We start from the raw sequence: 12,242 nt of genomic DNA on the forward strand, positions 1-12,242 counted from the left end.
TCTGAAAGAAGATCGGAGGTCGGATTCAAGCAATGTGTGAGCTCGACAGGAGACAATTTCTCAGAAGAAGGCGAAGTGAAGAAGAATGGAGGAAAGAACCCCTATTTATAGGGAGAGATCCAAGCCCAGATTTCCCCAAGGGCCCAACCCAAAACAGGCATCCACCCATTCAGAATCACTCAAGGACAATCCAACGGTGACACAGAAATCCAAGCAATAGAACTAAAACGAATAGACGCGTCGATCTATCATTCCAGGTTCAGACGAAACACCAAGCATCCCCCCACGTGTCTGATGAAAACCCTTAGCCATCGTGAGCTAGCCCTATACCAACCTAAAAAACCCTACCTCTATTCCATTGCATCAAATCAGAATGGTCCAAGTTTACTAGTTCGGTCATCTCTGACCAACCTAATAGATTGGGGGCAACTATTCCAGCCCGGTAATGCCCGGGCTATCAACCCCAAAGAATCTATTAGTTCGGCCAGCTCTGACCAACCTAATAGACCGAGGGCAACTATTCCAGTCCGGTATCCCTGGGTTGTCCCCTTCTACTCCGAGTATCCTGTGCAGCATTTCGTCTGTCTCCGTTGCTCGCCTCAGAATAGGTCCACTCATGGAAGATGCCATAAATGCTCCTGATGCAGCATTTATGTCTCTGACACGCTATTTAATACACTTTTGGCATGCTATTTAATGCACGTTTGACATATCATTTAATGCAATGCTGACTCGTCATCAATGTCACACAACAAACCACCTGTCACGCCGCCTGCACATTCTACCTGCCCCCGACAATTCGACAAGAGCAAATCCGCAGGGTGAGCAAGGACGACCAGAGCACATCTCTTGTACCCGTTAAATGCTGACCAATGACCAGATGTCATCTCAGCATTCTCTAAACTCTATAAATAGAAGAGACTACACAGCCCTGAACCAACTTATAATAAAGGATAGAACGACCCTCCTCAACCCAGGCTAACATCTCATCTGCCATCCTCCTCTCCTGATCATCCAACTGATCATACGAGAAACCATAGGAGTTGGCAGGCTTTTGGTGAATCCCCCCATTCCAAGAAAAGGGAAAAAGAGGGACCTTACCAGGACCATACCCGGGCTTCGACACGAAAGTAATCGCCTTTCCAATTCTTCACAGAACCCTCAAAGGGGAGAAATAGAGCCCGTCCATTCTGGTATTGAAGAGATGTCCATCCGTGACGCCCAGCCCGAGCTTCATCTTTATTGGAACTATGAGTCACATGGAACATGCAGAAGAATAATTGGAGTGTACAAGGCCATTCCATGACCTCACAAAAGAGCTTAAACGCCCGAGTAAAACCCTACGAGTTGGGGTGCAATTGAGAGGGGGCTACTTGAAGATGCTGCAACACTTTAGTATACCACCCCTCGAAGGGGATTTTCACTACTATCCGTCAGCAGACTTGCTCGTACATATAAAAGCTCAACCTATTCTTAGTATCAAATAGAATATCCCGACAAACTCGCTCCTGAGCAATAGGAGGGTACCACTAGATGTCATTAGTTGGTCACGTCAGCACATCCACTGTCGGATGTGCATCTGATGGGAAATAAGATGGGGTTCCCCTAACCTCTTGATCAACCCACCAAGAGCGACAGTCGCTACCCGCCATGTCCTCCAGGATAACAAATTGATCGGCCCGATCAGCAAAATTCTGCCCATGGTAGACTTGTCATCAGAAGAAGTGTCAGAATCCGAGCTAGACATATTATCCAAGACTGAATGCCACTTCTATGAGAAATACGCCCGGTCAATCAAGGCGGCCCCATGTCCGGCCTTTTTCTTCCTCACATCATGTAGCAAGGCCGGCAGGGATAGCTAGTTAGCTCGCCCCAAGCGGAACGACTACTAACTGGGGAGACAACACGTTGGGCTCGTTGGCTTGACTCCTCGCCTAACGTTGCCATGACTGCTTAGAATATTATTAAAAAGCAAAGGAGAAAAAGAAGTTACTGAGTTTATGGAAATAGAAGATTCTGAAAGAAGATCGGAGGTCGGATTCAAGCAATGTGTGAGCTCGACAGGAGACAATTTCTCAGAAGAAGGCGAAGTGAAGAAGAATGGAGGAAAGAACCCCTATTTATAGGGAGAGATCCAAGCCCAGATTTCCCCAAGGGCCCAACCCAAAACAGGCATCCACCCATTCAGAATCACTCAAGGACAATCCAACGGTGACACAGAAATCCAAGCAATAGAACTAAAACGAATAGACGCGTCGATCTATCATTCCAGGTTCAGACGAAACACCAAGCATCCCCCCACGTGTCTGATGAAAACCCTTAGCCATCGTGAGCTAGCCCTATACCAACCTAAAAAACCCTACCTCTATTCCATTGCATCAAATCAGAATGGTCCAAGTTTACTAGTTCGGTCATCTCTGACCAACCTAATAGATTGGGGGCAACTATTCCAGCCCGGTAATGCCCGGGCTATCAACCCCAAAGAATCTATTAGTTCGGCCAGCTCTGACCAACCTAATAGACCGAGGGCAACTATTCCAGTCCGGTATCCCTGGGTTGTCCCCTTCTACTCCGAGTATCCTGTGCAGCATTTCGTCTGTCTCCGTTGCTCGCCTCAGAATAGGTCCACTCATGGAAGATGCCATAAATGCTCCTGATGCAGCATTTATGTCTCTGACACGCTATTTAATACACTTTTGGCATGCTATTTAATGCACGTTTGACATATCATTTAATGCAATGCTGACTCGTCATCAATGTCACACAACAAACCACCTGTCACGCCGCCTGCACATTCTACCTGCCCCCGACAATTCGACAAGAGCAAATCCGCAGGGTGAGCAAGGACGACCAGAGCACATCTCTTGTACCCGTTAAATGCTGACCAATGACCAGATGTCATCTCAGCATTCTCTAAACTCTATAAATAGAAGAGACTACACAGGGAGTATAATTAATTCTCATTCCCTCATTTATTACTATACTTATTGCTCCAACTTCTCTCTTAGTTACTCTTCTTATCTCTCTAGAATACTCAACTGATTTGATCGTCAGAGAACTTTTTCAGGTACCTCCCAGGAGGGTCCAGACGACATTCCGACCAAATCCTTTGATACTTCATCTTTAACTGGGCATTCATCATCTACCACTCTGTATACGTTACCGACCATTCCCTCTTAATACCAAAGAACAATATCTATTTTCATGTCGGGGATGATGTATGTCCACAGCGAAGGAATGCACAAGGAGATGATTTTGCTTTGTGCATTTTCAGAATGTACCTGGTCAGGATGTATTGGCAATAAGGTTGGATTACATAAGTGTTTTGGGTTAATGTCTCTCCTATTAGGTATATGAGTTTCATAATCATTTTGAAGTAGAGTTGTCTTAGGCTGGGAGTTGAGCCATGTACATGAGTTTCATAATTATTTTGAGGGAGAAGCTCCTCTAGAGTGCAAAATTTGAAGATAAGAAAGATCTGAAAAAATCTATAAAGACCATGAAGAAAAATAAGGAGATAGTTGTCTACAGCTGGTAGTTGAGCCATTTTTGTAGTTATCTTGTGACTATTGTTGTGATTCTTACGATTCATTCTGTTATGGTTTCATAAATAGAGTAAATAACCATTTGATTCTTGTGGCTACATATTTTTTCCATAAATAAATTTAAATTATCATTATGGCCAATTTATAAAATGTATATCTTTGTTATCTCGTGTCTTAATGCTAATAAATCGTCGATGTGCCACGTTAAGTGTACATTTGGTGATTCCACGTTTTTAAAAATTTAACATTCAATAAAATGAAGTTGTTTTGAATTTAAAAAAAAGTAGACAAGAACAACGTCATTTTATGTCATCTTCGTCCCCTTCACTAGCTCTAAGAAAAACAATTTATTTTAGTCCCATGGGACTCCCATAAGTAACATAAATACCTATTAGTCCCTAATAAACGAAATTTTAAAACATAAATCACTTGTCATCAGCTCACATCTTCATCCCTAAGTCATGTTTATTGGTACCAATTTATCTTTACTGTCCTTGTTTTGCCAATTTCACTAAAATGAGACCAGAATTGAACAAATCTTTTATCTTGTATAACAATGCCTAGTTTGTCTGTGACCTTTTCATAACCTTCATTTTTGTTTTCTCATCTCCATTGTTCATAAATTCAACCACAACCCTCCAGAATTTTCTATTCATTTTTATATTTGTGGCTTTTCTTGTGGATGGTGTTTTTCTAGTAAAATCTAGGGTGCCTTTATGTTTTTGAACTAATTTAATAACATTATAGATGGAATAGAGTGACCATTTGATATGCTTATCTTTTGATTAATTTTTTTAAACTTGTTTATTTCGCCCTCTTCTTCAAAGGATATCTTTTTTTCTACCTGGACTTAATAACTTTCTTAGTCACATTTTATTCTCTTCTCTATTTAATAAAAATAGTTTATTTGTAATCACTAAGTAGCAATGTGTTTTTGATAAATTTTGTGTGTGTTTTACTTACAATTTTTTGGGAAGTCTAGCCTCTTCGATTTTACTGGAGGGATTGGTAAGGATAACTTGATATCAATAAAGATAATTGTCAGATGAAGATTAGGGTGAATAAATTTGATTTTGGGTTGAAAAATTTATTTATGAATGATTAATATGGTACTTACGAAAATCTCGAGGGATTAAAATAAATGTTTTTTTCTTAGAGCTATTGAGGAAGGAAGAAGATGACACGAAACGATGTCATGTGGTGCCTTAATTATTTTTTAAAAATCGGAATAACATTAGTTCTTGAGTTGGCAAAATTTTCCAATGTGAAAACACAATGTTGGCATTTTAGTGATTCTATTAACGTTAATATATATCAGATAACAAAGGGATTAACGTGAGTCTATGTTTTAAAAGTTCGGGATAAGAATGGTAATTCAATTTATTATGAAATAAGTATGTGCCCTCGAAAAGTACGAGAGACTCAAATGAGTACTCACTCATTTTTTTACATTAACTTGTGTGGGTTTAAATTATTCTTTCACATTTTCTTAGACAAACTTTTTATTTATACTTTTGTGTATTTTTAATTATTCATTAATATTAATATGACACTAAAATGAGATTTCAACTAGAAAAAAGATAGAATAACCAAAGAGAGTTATGAGGGAATGGAAGGTGAGAGATCAACTGGAAAGGAATGAGAGTAAAAAGAATGGCAAATCAAGTTAGACTTCTCAATCGCTTGGGAGTAGAAAAGAACTACCCAAGAATATTGTTTTACTTTCTTCCTTTAAAAATCTAATTAACGATGAAAAATGAAATTATAAAATTTTATTAAAGACATTTAGTTACTTTGACATATTTGTCTTTAGAAAATACAGGGAACTAAGGAAATAAATAGGTTTCTAGAAAATTTTCAAAACTTTTCTCTCTCTTCCCCCAACTCAGTAAAATTTTTTACAAAGTCATCAATTTCCTTTTATCCCCTCCAAAATTAAACAAAACTCCCAAACATAGACTAAATCTCATAAGATTAAGATTGACTTAATTTACTCAAATAAAAATCAATTTATTACACAAAATATATTTCAATTATTTCCTCATATATAAGAATGTATAGGACCTTAACTACATAAAACTGATAAGGATGTCAACAAATTTTTTTAATATATTTAGTTAGTCACAGATTTGTAAGGAAGACTTTCCTCTAATTCCATAATTATTTTTATTTTATCAAATAACAAATTATGATAACTTACTTGTAGTGTAGAAAATACTAGAAGTTAGTTACTGTATTACTTTCATTTAGTTTCTCCTACCAATAATTTAAAGACTAAAAATACATTTCCATTTACATATTACTAAAATATGTTTTTAAATTAGCTCACACATTATGTAAGACTTTCAAATAGGTGAAACTTATGTCTCTAAAAAATAAAATTATTAAACAGCTAAATAGATAAGGCTTAAAGTGCTATAAGTTAAGGAATGTTATATTTATATACTATTAATATAAAAATTTATACACAGTTAATATATTATCTGTTATTCAATTTACATTACTTTTTTTTGAAGAATCAATAATGATTAAGTATAGAAACGAGTACCAGGATCCACAGGTACCCAAACAATACCCACAACGGGTCAAGTATTGGTCCGTTTTTTTGGACAGGTAGGTAATTGAGATCCGAGATTTTAAGATCCACTATTAGATGGATCTAGGTTCGGACAATGAGGTACCCCGATATATGAGTACTCAAACACACTATTCTTTCATAATATATATATATATATATATATATATAGCAAAACAATTGTAATATCATGTTAAACATAAATTCCTAATCATAATGTTATATTGTTAATTCATAAATGTAGTATCATATTAACTCATAAATGTGATTGTTATGATATTAAATACTAATATTATATTGTTAAATATTGCGATGTTATGTTATTAATTCGTATATGTAATAAATATTATGTTGATTAGACAATTTTTGTTAAATCAATTTTACATCATAATCAGTGACTTTGTTTTTTTTGTTTATTAAAATGAATTATATTTAATAGCAATTAAAAATGTGTTTAAAAATTTAAATTACGCTTTATAATTTTTCTCATTGATTGTCTAAACAACATATAAGATCGTATGAACCAAATACACAATTACATACATTACTGATAATTAATTTTAATATTTTTTAATTTGTGGGTACCAACCCATACATATATTTTTTTTCCTCTATGTTAAGCAGACCGAGTCAAATTAAAACAAAGTCTTGGTGGTATTTTTCCACCCTTAATGACTATACACAAGATGCCATTTCTAATCATTCTACAAACTTTACAAACAAACAATTTCGAATTGAGTGCTTGCATCACCATGACTCAATACTTTAAAGGGATGGAGGAAGCTAAAGATGGTCCTCCACTTGCATAAATCCTTAACCCAAACAACAAGAACTTGAAATTTGACGTGGTGCTTTTATTTTTAAACAAAACTCCACAACCCCATACACTTCTCTTCTGTCCAAATTGTGTTATTTTGTAAAGGCATATTCAACTTCAAATTCAGTTCAATTTAATAACATAATTTTACATCAAGTCCAGAACACATACAAAATCATTAGTATTGATAATGTTGGAAACCAGTGTCACTTTCTGTTTTCAACAGTTCACCAGATTAGCATTGGCAGTGTATAATGCAATATTCTTTTTTTTAACAAGTGAACTTGTGATGCATGACAGTTATTATCTCAAATAAATCAAATAATTAAGCATAGTCACAATCAAAGCCATTGCTATCTTTTAATCTATCACTTGTTTTCCTCTCTCCACCACATCAGTGGACAATATGCTGTATAAAAATAAAATAGCAATAAAACATATCTTCAAACGTGAAACTATAGAGTAGATAACAATAATTGTTAATGCAAGAGTAACATGAACTATACAGAAACAGGAGCATTATGAACACATTTTCTCCACTTTTATCTTCAGTACTCTTAGCATGCTTTTGAAAATGCTTAAGAAACATACAGCATTGGTCACTAAATGTAATGTAGTGCTATCTCAATTCTTGAAAAATTTCACAAATAATGATGATTATTGATACTAATATGCACTACTTAACCACAACTGTTGCAGTAAGCTGCTATGCCTACTCTGTTGGGACAGAAATCTAAATGGGATAAGATGAGATGAAATAGAATGCAATTGTATGAGGTTAGTTTCCATAACACACTGTTCTGTTTGGATATTTAAGAATGGAATGGTGGAAAGTTATTATTCCATTGTTTTGAATAGTGAATGGTATGAAATTAAATGACAGAATTATATACTTTTTCTCTATGGCATTACATTCCATATCACTCCACCTAAGTTGGGGGAGTGAGGGGGAGTCCACTGCATAACATCTCTTACCACTAATTCAAACAGAGTCTATGGTTCTAACTTCTAAGACTATTTAATTTGAAACAAATTTAGTTGAATGTTATCCTGAGTTAGAATGTTTAAACTACAATTACAACACAATATGGATGGCCATATAAATCAAGGAAAATTATCATAATCACATTAATAAAACAGACACAAATTCTGAAACTAAAGGCAGACTTTAAGAACAAAGAGCAATATCTAGTGAGCCAGCATAAACAACACAAACATGATTCAGAAAAATAGAGAAAGTATTTAAGAACAACAATCTACATTATTGGAACCCAAAAACAGAAGCTCTTCAAAACGTATCTGAGTTATTAAAGCTTTCCCCTTTTTACAGCTCTTCCTCCAACTATTCTTCCTCTTCATCTTCCTTTAGGTCTTCTGGTTGATCAATGAAAATTTGATTGATGCGAGATATTTTGGACCAATACTCTCCAACTTGCGGTTGACATTTTCTGCATAATTCTGGACAACCTTCAATTCTAAAATATCCAAGGGCGGTGAGGCGATGGAAATCATTCGGGAGAAACATCAACTTTGGACAATTTACCATACCAAATGATACTAGGAAACTGAAAGTTGAGAGCCATTCAGGAAGCACCTCGAGGTTCTTGCAATCAACAACTAACAAGGATTGTAATGTGTTTGTGGATTCTTGTAACCAACTGGGCAAGGTTGACAGTTGTGGCAAAGAATGAATGCGAATTGCTTCCAACCTCAAGTTTGAGTTTAGATCATCATATCCCTTTGTCAAATCCAAATGCTCACAGTTTTCAACTAGCAAAGTCTCTAATTGAGGGAAATGGTTAATATCAAGAGGCAAAGATTTTAAACTCCCACATTTAGTAAGTGTCAATGTTCTAAGAGTAGGGAGTTTTACCCTAACAAAAAGAGATTGTAGATTCTCACAAGATTCAATATTTAGAATTTCAAGAGAGTTGAGGTTGGCAATGTCATTCTCAGGTAAAATAGCTTCCTTTGTGGTTATTCCCAATTGTTGGAGACTAATCAAGTTTCTTAATCCTTTGGGCAAAATTTCAAGCTTTGTGCACCCAGCAAGAATCAAGACTTGTAAATTGTGGAGCTTGCAAATAGAATCAGGGACTCTCTTAATTTTTTCATTCCGCTCAAGGCGAAGAAACCTTAAATGTCTCAACTTACCAGTGGTCTCGGGCAAAGTCTCATATGCAGAATCACTTAAGTCTAAAATCCGCAAGTATTTGTATCTTGATACGCACATATTCAAGAAAGCTGCACAGCTTGCTCCCACTCCTTCAATTGGAAATAGTATAGTTCTTACGACAATAGACTTTGAGGTGAAAGAATAACCAAGCAAATCATCTTCAGCAAAAGATAGATGTTGAACATTCTCAGGTACATTTTGGATGTTGGAACTTACCATGTGGCACTCATATTTTGCAATAGAACGAGCAAGATCATTCGCCGAATCATGTATTTGAAAATAATATGAAGTGCCAAAGTTGAAAATGTTCTGAAAAAAAGATGCTGACATTAGTTCGAGCAAACATCGATGGAAGGAGATCTAGTGCTGCCCAAAGCGAAGCTACTTCGGAACTGTGAAATACAAAATTATTTGGATAAAGGGAGAACAATTCAAAACATTGCTTCAAATGGGATGGCATTTTATGATAGCTTAATGTGAGTGCCTGTAAAATGGAATCATCTCCTGCAAAATCCCAAAACTCACTATCTCTCACAGATTCCCACTCACGTATGCTATATTTTGAAAATAGCATACTCCCCATTGATCTTATTGCTAAAGGAACCCCTCCACATTTGTTCACGATTTCTCTCCCAACCTTTACAAATTCGGAAACATTTTCTCTTCCCCTTCTTTAAATGCAAATTTTTCAAATAGAAACAATGAGTCTTCCATAGAAAGGCCTTTTAAATTATGAGAGGGAATGGTGCCCATCATGGAAGCAATTGAATGACTACGTGTAGTCACTAAGATTTTACTTCCTTCTCTACCTGATGATATTAAATTCCTGAACTCACCCCATTTGAGAGGATCCTCAAACCATACATTGTCCAACACAAGTAGGAACTTTTGTTTTTCAAGTATATTTCTTAGTTGAATTATCCGTTGCTCCTCCGTTTTTGCTAGTGTATCTGTAACATACCTAATTATTTGAACAATCACTTGCTTAATGTTAAGCCTAGCGGACACCCATATTTTGGATGAAAATGACTGATCTATCCTCTTATCAATAAACACAGAGTGTGCAAGTGTGGTTTTACCCAACCCTTCCATCCCCACAATGGGGATAACTGTGAGACTTTGAAGATCATCACCACAAGGATTCTGATGGATCAAAAGTTTTATTATTTTTTCTTTATCTTCTTCCCTTCCTATTACCACATTAGGAAAACTATAATCTGTGCTTGTAAACCTTCTCTTCCTTTTATCCTCTTGTGTATCATCAGTACCAGTCATTTAAAGACCAAACCAATGGCTTAGAAGTTTATAAGTACATAATCTCTTGTCTAGTTCTTTAATTTGTTTAGCCATTCTAAGACTGAAAACAAACGGATTAGAAGTTGAGAAGAAGCGAGCTACCTTGGTTATGGAGTTAACATGAGCATTGACCACTTCATTTCGCAATCTTTCACAGTCAAATTCATCCACCACGTTTTCAGCATCATGTAAGACTTGTTTGATCTCCCTTAGAAATAACTGCGTTGAATTGAAATGTTTTTTCTGAAACTCCACATTCCAAAGCCAATCTCTGATGGATAATAGAGACTCTTTAAATGCTTGAAGATCGTCGTAGACACCAATATCTGTAGAAGCTTGGTAAATATGAGAAGAAGAAATCTTTGCTATGAGTGACTCAGCAATGAGGTAGCCGGGTGATTCAGCCATGGGAATGAACAAGAAAGGAAATGAAAGAAAGGTAAGGAGATCAGAAAAGTCAATGACTCAACCAAACAGGAAAGGCTTTATTACTATATTTATGTTTTGCCAATTGGCATATACATGTATTTTTAATAAGATAATTTTCATCAAATAGGTTAAGACACTCATATAATAATAAAACTCCACCCAATATTTTATTGATATATATATATATATTAATAACAAAAAATTAATAAAGGATATAGTAAACATTTTTATTTAAATAATTTGTTAAAATAAAATGTGAGACTTGATGATATATAATGTTTTAAAAGTATAAATATTTTATTGTTTGTGATTTTCAACAATAAAATTTTGGTAAAAACTAAGTCACATATATACAAATTTTATAATTATAACTAGTATGACTAATTTTGGTTGATTTGATTTTATAATCAATATAATTGTTGTAGTGTATTTGTAAGAGGATTGGGTTTTGGATTGAACCATTCAATATATTTTTTCATAATTAGAATCAACCTCACTTACTTCAACCTATGTAATCAACATTAGGGTTGGTTGTTGTGTATAATTTCTTTCACTGCAACTATGCATGCTTAAATTATTCAAATCATTCTTAGTTTTTGACATCCAAAATTTTTATTTACACTTTGTAATAAAGCGTTCTTCATATTCTTAATTATTCATCAATATTAATATAATCATTGTTGTGCTCCAATTTTCCACTGAAAGACTGACTCAGCAACTTAGGAAGAGATGTAGTCGATTTCTATGTCTCTCAATTGATTTGGAGTTGTCATTATGTTTTTTGCGGTTAAAATGTAAAAAACTCTCTTTTATGTCCAATTTGGATAATATGGTCTTTTGAACAAGAGTTCTGAACTCAAGAATCGATTACAAATGGGGAGATATTAGCACTCTGTTAGCTCGTATTAAAACAGTATACTCCCTAATCACATAGACTTTTATACCCTTGAACAAATTTATTTATTAGAAATGAATCACTAAAGCAAAATATTTTATTTTTTATTTTTGTATCCGATAAGAGTTTATCTTGCTACATATCTCTAGGTGCAATAGGGAAATTAAAACTACGTAGTTCTCATTTGAAAATGATTAAGTTTTTTGGTTTGATTTGATTTCGTTCGATTAAAATTGTAGCTCTCATCGTGAAAATATTTTCTATGATTTTATGAAATATGGATTAATAGCAAAGAGATAGCGCTGATCATAGACAGACTTTCTGCTCTTGAAGCGGAGAGGAAGAGACAATATAGACTATAAAGCGAGCTATTCAAATCCCACAAATAATTTAAAAGATGTTTAAAAATAATTTATTTTTTAGAAATGTATAATTAATAGCATAGAGATAACACAAGTGGTAGACTCACCTTTCACACTTAGAGTAGAAATGAATAGACAACAGGGTAG

The 12,242-nt window shown here is 35.0% G+C and overlaps 1 pseudogene; it reads right to left on the reverse strand.

Annotated features, from left to right (window-relative positions):
- LOC109335443 lies at positions 8,042–10,390 on the reverse strand (annotated as a pseudogene).

The sequence above is a fragment of the Lupinus angustifolius genome, chromosome LG02, assembly GCF_001865875.1.
Source record: "Lupinus angustifolius cultivar Tanjil chromosome LG02, LupAngTanjil_v1.0, whole genome shotgun sequence".
NCBI lineage: Eukaryota > Viridiplantae > Streptophyta > Magnoliopsida > Fabales > Fabaceae > Lupinus > Lupinus angustifolius.